At 39.8% G+C, this 6,975-nt stretch overlaps 1 protein-coding gene across 1 annotated transcript in view; it reads right to left on the bottom strand.

The window, feature by feature from the left end:
* Positions 1–6,941, bottom strand: part of LOC101848718 (ankyrin-3) — a gene marked incomplete in the record, with an annotated part of 25,443 nt that extends 18,502 nt beyond the window's left edge. Inside the window, 1 exon segment of the mRNA XM_013090815.2 lies at positions 5,616–6,941.
* Positions 6,942–6,975: the final 34 nt, after the last annotated feature.

Raw genomic sequence — 6,975 nt, 5'->3', positions numbered from 1 at the left:
ATATATTATAATTTCATATTTAGGACCTGAGAATAGCAAACATTTGTTAGTTTATCATTTTTACAATATTATGAATACATAATGCATGAATGGCAAGCTAAAAAGTAGAATCTTTAAAAGCTTCATTTAGAAGAGACTGTGGCTGAATTTCACGACAGTAAAAATTTGTAGGGCCTCTGCATTTTTCATTTTGCACAAAAAAAATCTGCAGCAGAACCAAAACTGCAAGCAGACTAGATAAGTAAAAACAAGCTAGGATGGCTAGGATAAAAATCCAGTGCTATTAAAAATTAACAAACACAATAGTAGAAGAACAAAAAATAGTCAAAGAAACCAGTTAGGACAGTTTGAAAATAAGTTCACTTCAGACTTTGAATTGTCAATGCATGATAGGATTCATGGAGGCTGAAGAGTGCTCACAGTGTTAGGATTGTTTGTAAGTGTGTATATCACACATATCAACAAGGATCATGAGTCAAGTTACAGTTTTAAAGTAGAAAATGTTACACAAACTTGAGTCCAGGTCAAAATGATCTTTACTCTGGGTTGTGAATCAAATATGACAGATTGGATCACCAGATCACATTTGAAGATCGCCCTTTGAAGATTACACCAGTCAGCCTAGATCTATTATCTTTCACACACAAATATTATAATATATATATATATATATGTGTCACAAAGCCGTGGAATCAGGCACTCGTCAGTTTTGGGCATGGAGTTATTGGTATTATCTTTAAGCCTGCCAATTTGCCTCGCTTTCAATAAAAAAAAAAATATCCATTTATCTAGGTACAAATCGAGATTATATCGGTGATTGAAGAAGGTGGGGTCACCTGGATTCAGAGGTAAAATACAAGAAAATAGGGTCGCCAAAGTTTAGTAATTTCTTTCGCTTGAGAGAGAGTGAAAACTGAAAATGTATTCTATTTATGCCTTTAATCAACTTTTTTCGGTAAAATCCACACTGAAATATGTTTTTAATGGGCCAAAAAGGTGTTGAACCGAAAAACAAATATTTGATCAAAATTGGCGAACCTGTGGAAAAATGCCAGTTTCTTCTCTTTCATTATTTTGCCGAGCGCCTGATTTCACCACACTGCGAACATTTCTAAAATACTGAATTCTGTCTTGTAACTTTTTGTAACATTATCAGATACTTAAATAGCATGCACTGAATCCAGTCTATCTAGATTAGATCTATTTCATCCTCATTTTCACAGTAGTGTAGGGCAGCACTTTGATCTTCAATGTCAAAAAAAAGATCTAATGTCACGGGGGGATTAATCATTGAACATGAACAATCTGCCAGTGCTGGGTAGCAGAGCCAGCATTCTGTTTCAAATCGTCAATCTTTTAATTTTATCATTCTAGATCTAGATCATGTCCTGTCTTTACTTTAACTTAAAATTTATAAGTCTTTCCCTACACATTTAAGACCCCACACCTTAGAGGCCGTTGGGGAACTATGAGAACAACTAAAAAAAAGGCCACCCCTATTCTCACCCAGTGTGCCTTCACCAGGATAGCCTCAGCCAATCAGTGTAGCGTTCACCGTGAACCACTGTGATAACAGAAGTGTAGAAGTAGAATTCTGTGGCCGTGAACAAACGTTCCAGCGCTCTAGTGTTGAAAGCGTGCAATTTTGTCTGTAGGCAGCGAGGGCGAGAGAGAAGAGGGGGGGGGGAGGGGAGAGAGAGAGAGAGAGAGAGAGAGAGAGAGAGAGAGAGAGAGAGAGAGAGAGAGAGAGAGAGAGAGAGAGAGAGAGAGAGAGGGGAAGGCAGAAAAAGAGGGGCAGGCAGAAAAAGAGGGGAGAGAGGCATAGAAATGGAGAGGGCGGTGACTGCTTGACTGAAATCAGATCTAAGACATTGTTCTTTTCTTCAAATTGTGATTCCTTCAACTCCAAAACGGAGGAAAAACGATCGTTCATAGAAAAGACATCCGCAATTTTCATTTAGATCTAGGCCTCAAAACTAGATCAATGATTTATTATGTCTGTCTGTATAGATCTAGACATTGGCCATATAGATATCTAGAAGAACCTAGGTCCACCCTGAGCCAAGAGAGCGCTGAAACTTTCCGAAATCACAAAGAGTTCCCCTACCGGGTCTGTATACTTCGTGACTTTGTTCCCGGTTGGCCACCTCTATTCTCACCCGGGGTGAGAATAGTGCAGGCGAGTCTTTTGGCTATTCTCACCCGGTGCGCGTTCACCGTTATAGCCTAGATCTAGGCCAACAAATTTTGCGTTCACCCTAAACCACAGAATTCTACACTGTGATAACAGAAAAATTGTAGAATTCTGTGCCGTGAACAAACGTTCCATTACAACTGTAGCCTACTAAAAGCGTACAATTTTGTCTGTGGGCAGTGGAGAGAGAGAGAGTGAGAGAGAGAAAGAGAGAGAACAAAACAAAATGGCGACCCGCGTAGTTCGGCTCGATTCGAAAAGTTAAATAGCCGTAGCATCTTTGTAGACAACCAAATTAATTTACTTTTGTGTTTTAACATCATTTTTTAACTTTGTTTTGGTCAATTTGATCGTCCACACCGATAGACAGTATTCAGAAAGAGACAGAGAGAGAGAGAAGAGGGGAGGAGTAGATCTTGCGAGAACTTCCGGGCGGGTGAGAATAGCCACTTTCATGTTTCTTCCCGGTTACTGGTACACTCCCAAAAAACAGGTCTTGTTTCACATAGGGTGAGAATAGCCAACACTGGCAAGTCTCACCCGAGGCGAGAGGTAGATCGTATTTTTATTCTCACCCCGGATGAGGATAGCCACTTCCCAAGCCAAAATAAAGATCTGAAGAGTCTCTGTCTCTGGTACTGAAGGGCTTCAACTTCTCTACTACTGAGCTGCTACTACATTCTAGATTTCTAGGTCTAGAATTATGATTTAAAAATTAGATCTACTACAGCCCTGGGCGATTGTTAAGATTCCCGCGTTTAATTCCAATGTGCGTTTTTCATACCCTCAGGCATATTTCGCTTTGGTCCCTAACCTTAACCTAGGCAGTTTAGTGAACGCGCTCGCGGCAGGGCGAATCGGCCGCGGTACGCCCCGTAGATTTTTGTGACCGGCCGTGAAGCCTCGCGCTACGGTGGGTCTAAACAACTCACAGTTTTGTTTCGTTTTGCGAATTGCACTACCACTCCCGATACATCTTTTTAAACAGAAAAGAAAGGTCTTCAAAATGGCGGTCTTCGCGTGAAAATCGGTTCAGTAGAACTGGAAATATTTGCATCTGAAAACAAGGCAGTTTTTACAACGCGATAAAATGAAAACTATAGGCTGTATATTTATGAATCTTTCAGAAGTTATAAATTATCCTTTCTAGTTTCTTTTGACACCCGAGTTGTTCAGGTTGAACTTCACACAACGCTACGGCGCTTCCCGTAAAAATGCATACAAAAAGCCATCTTTCTGCAGTTTATTAAAAGTTCCAGTGGGTCTGCAACTAGGTCTCCGAAGAGCATTTTTCTTGAATTTATAAGCTCTTTTATGCACTTGAAAGCATAAAATATAGCTTCACACAAATGTATGTTACAATACTTTGTAAAAGAAGGATAGGGATCTGACTTATGGTGGTCATTAAGAGGTTGGGGTTTTTTTTTACGGAATCCCTTTAACGATTAGGAAAGGAAGTGGCTATTCTCACCCGCCCGGAAGTTCTCGCAAGATCTACTCCTCCCCTCTTCTCTCTCTCTCTGTCTCTTTCTGAATACTGTCTATCGGTGTGGACGATCAAATTGATCAAAACAAAGTTAAAATTTTTTGTTAAAACACAAAAGTAAATTAATTTGGTTGTCTACAAAGATGCTACGGCTATCTAACTTTTCGAATCGAGCCGAACTACGCGGGTCGCCATTTTGTTTTGTTCTCTCTCTCTTTCTCTCTCTCTCTCCACTGCCCACAGACAAAATTGTACGCTTTTAGTAGGCTACAGTTGTAATGGAACGTTTGTTCACGGCACAGAATTCTACAATTTTTCTGTTATCACAGTGTAGAATTCTGTGGTTTAGGGTGAACGCAAAATTTGTTGGCCTAGATCTAGGCTATAACGGTGAACGCGCACCGGGTGAGAATAGCCAAAAGACTCGCCTGCACTATTCTCACCCCGGGTGAGAATAGAGGTGGCCATTAGGAAAACACTAAAAATACGTTTTGAAAACTTAAGAATGGTCATAAAAATTGGAAATTATTACTTAATTGGCTTAACTCTTTAATAATTATGAACAGTGAAAAAAGACAAAGAGAATGATGTATGATTTGTCTAAATATGACAATTAGCGGCAAAGATATAGCCCATTTTGTCCATTTCGGGTTATCCTTGCGGGGGTTTTTTATCACCCTGAACCTCTAGAAGTACCCAAAAAATATTTCTGTGACTTTGTAAAGAGGGGTTTTGTAGTTGTGTGCATTCTGTGTAAAATTCTCAACAAACTGATGTACAACACTTTAAAAAATATACATTTTGTGTTGAGTAATGGTCATTTGTGTTGTAAAGTTGCATTTTTGTGTCACAAAAACTCAGTGTTAAAAGTGGCTTGAAAATGGCCGGATTTTAGGCATGAAAAATTGCCATAACTTTTTAACTAATAAAGATATCAACAAAATTCATTTTTGTTTTATGATCATGAAGGCAAGAGCTTTCAAATGAAAGTATTTCAAAGCATATCAGACAAATTTGAAATTTTCACTAAACTGCCTACTTCGACTTAACCCTAACCATAACCCTGGCCCTAACCCTAACCCTAAGTTCTAACCTTAACCCTAACCCTAACCCTAGGACCAAAGCGAAATGGCCACCTCTATTCTCACCCGGAGTGAGAATAGTGCAGGCGAGTCTTGTGGCTATTCTCACCCGGTGCGCGTTCACCAAATTTTGCGTTCACCCTAAACCACAGAATTCTACACTGTGAGGAAAAATTGTAGAATTCTGTGCCGTGAACAAACGTTCCATTACAACTGTAGCCTACTAAAACTAAAAGCGTACAATTTTGTCTGTGGGCAGTGGAGAGAGAGAGAGAGAAAGAGAGAGAGGAGTAGCGCGAGAATTTCCGGGCAAAACAAAATGGCAACCCGCGTAGTTCGGCTCGATTCGAAAAGTTAAATAGCTGTAGCATCTTTGTAGACAACCAAATTAATTTACTTTTGTGTTTTAACATCATTTTTTAACTTTGTTTTGGTCAATTTGATCGTCCACACCGATAGACAGTATTCAGAAAGAGACAGAGAGAGAGAGAAAAGGGGAGGAGTTGATCTTGCGAGAACTTTCGGGCGGGTGAGAATAGCCACTTTCAAGCGAAATATGCCTGAGGGTATGAAAAACGCACATCGGAATTAAACGCGGGAATCTTAACAATCGCCCTGCCCTGTACTTTACCTTACTGTAGTCTACGTAGACTAGAATCTAGATCTAGATCTAGGCTTGGTGATGGTGTGGTGTAGGCGTGCCATTGTTGTGTGTTGGAATAAAACAACAACAAACTTACGACTACGATCTGAACTACAAAGTTAACGGAGACAGACCAACAAGCACAAACTAGATTTACTTGCAATTGCAACAACTTTTGAGAAAAGCCAAACTACAGATTTAAAACATCACCAGTTGTTGGTAAAGTCCTCTGTGTTTTCTTGCGTTTTCCCAATTGTTTTTGGTCGTGATTTACTTTTCAGGTTTTGCTAATCTAGACCAATAGATGGAACTAAAACATCGTTCGAGAGATCAACCAGACAACGCACGACTTGTCCGCCATAGCCATTTATACAATGGAGACCAAACACCAGAGACTTCGGAGGCCCAGTGCCTGGGGTCACAATACCATATTCGATGGTAGCCTGAATGCAGAGAACGCTTGAACAGATGTTGGACTTTTTAATTCTTTCTTGTTTCCAAAACTCACAAAGTTGCTTTTACTTTTATAAGTAGATTTTCTAGATCTAAGCTTCCAAATGCTACTTTGGGCTGATATAGTGGTCTTTTAAAAAAATCTGAAGCAGGTCCTTCCAAATTAATAGAACCCAAAGTGCGGCCAAAAGACGGAGTATTGAAACTATGGAAGTGAGAGGTAAATACAGCGTGAGATTCAACAAATAGACTAATATCGCTTCTGGAACAAATTCATAAAAGTTCCGATCAGAAACAAAACCTCTTGTTCCAACAGCTTTACATCTTGTACAGTAGGGTACCTCAGTAAATCATTTTTAATCCTGAAAAAATCGCATCGAAAGGAAAGTGCTGATAATATCAATTATCATGCCTATGGTAGGCTCGTTCAAATTATTTGTTTTGAAATTAAAAGTCTCTGTTTCAGCAGAAAATATTCGAAGGCCATCCTTAAAATGCGAATAACGAATAACAAACAAACACTAAACTAACCAAGCAAGAAAGAATAACCGTACGTTATCATGAAATTTCTTCTTGCCTGCCAAGGGCGATTGTGGCCGAATTTCCGTTTTGTTGTCGGACTTCCTGTTAGTCAAAGCAAATGCGGAACAGAATCTGGGCTATTGCTCATCTATGTGTTGAAATTTCTCACTCTTCTTACAGAAGAGCTCGGTTAGGTGATTCGAGCCAGGGTTCAAGGTCACAGTGAGTCTTTTTGCGTGTGACGGGTCATGAGTACATTTTCACGTGTACACGGTAGAGACCTTGACACCTTTACTACAGGCAATGAATTGTAGTTGACGTTGTCACAGTAGGGGAACGTAGAGGCGTAGATAAAAGCGGAAGACGGCAGAAAGAGTGTTCCCCATAGTTTACACTTACACAGGGACTGCTGCTTTTCTAGATGTTTGGCAGCACTCACTCTAGAAGAACTAGAACAATATGGGTAGGATTGTAGCTAGATTTAGGTCGGTGTCTCAATTGATTAGACATGATAAGACATCTACACTGCAAGCATTAATGTAAGCTAGACTCTTTTTTAAAAATTAGACCCTATAATACCGGTAGGCCTACATAG

This window comes from Aplysia californica, unplaced genomic scaffold (assembly GCF_000002075.1).
Source record: "Aplysia californica isolate F4 #8 unplaced genomic scaffold, AplCal3.0 scaffold01549, whole genome shotgun sequence".
Taxonomy (NCBI): Eukaryota; Metazoa; Mollusca; class Gastropoda; order Aplysiida; family Aplysiidae; genus Aplysia; species Aplysia californica.
This window is presented reverse-complemented; position numbering and strand designations above follow the sequence as displayed.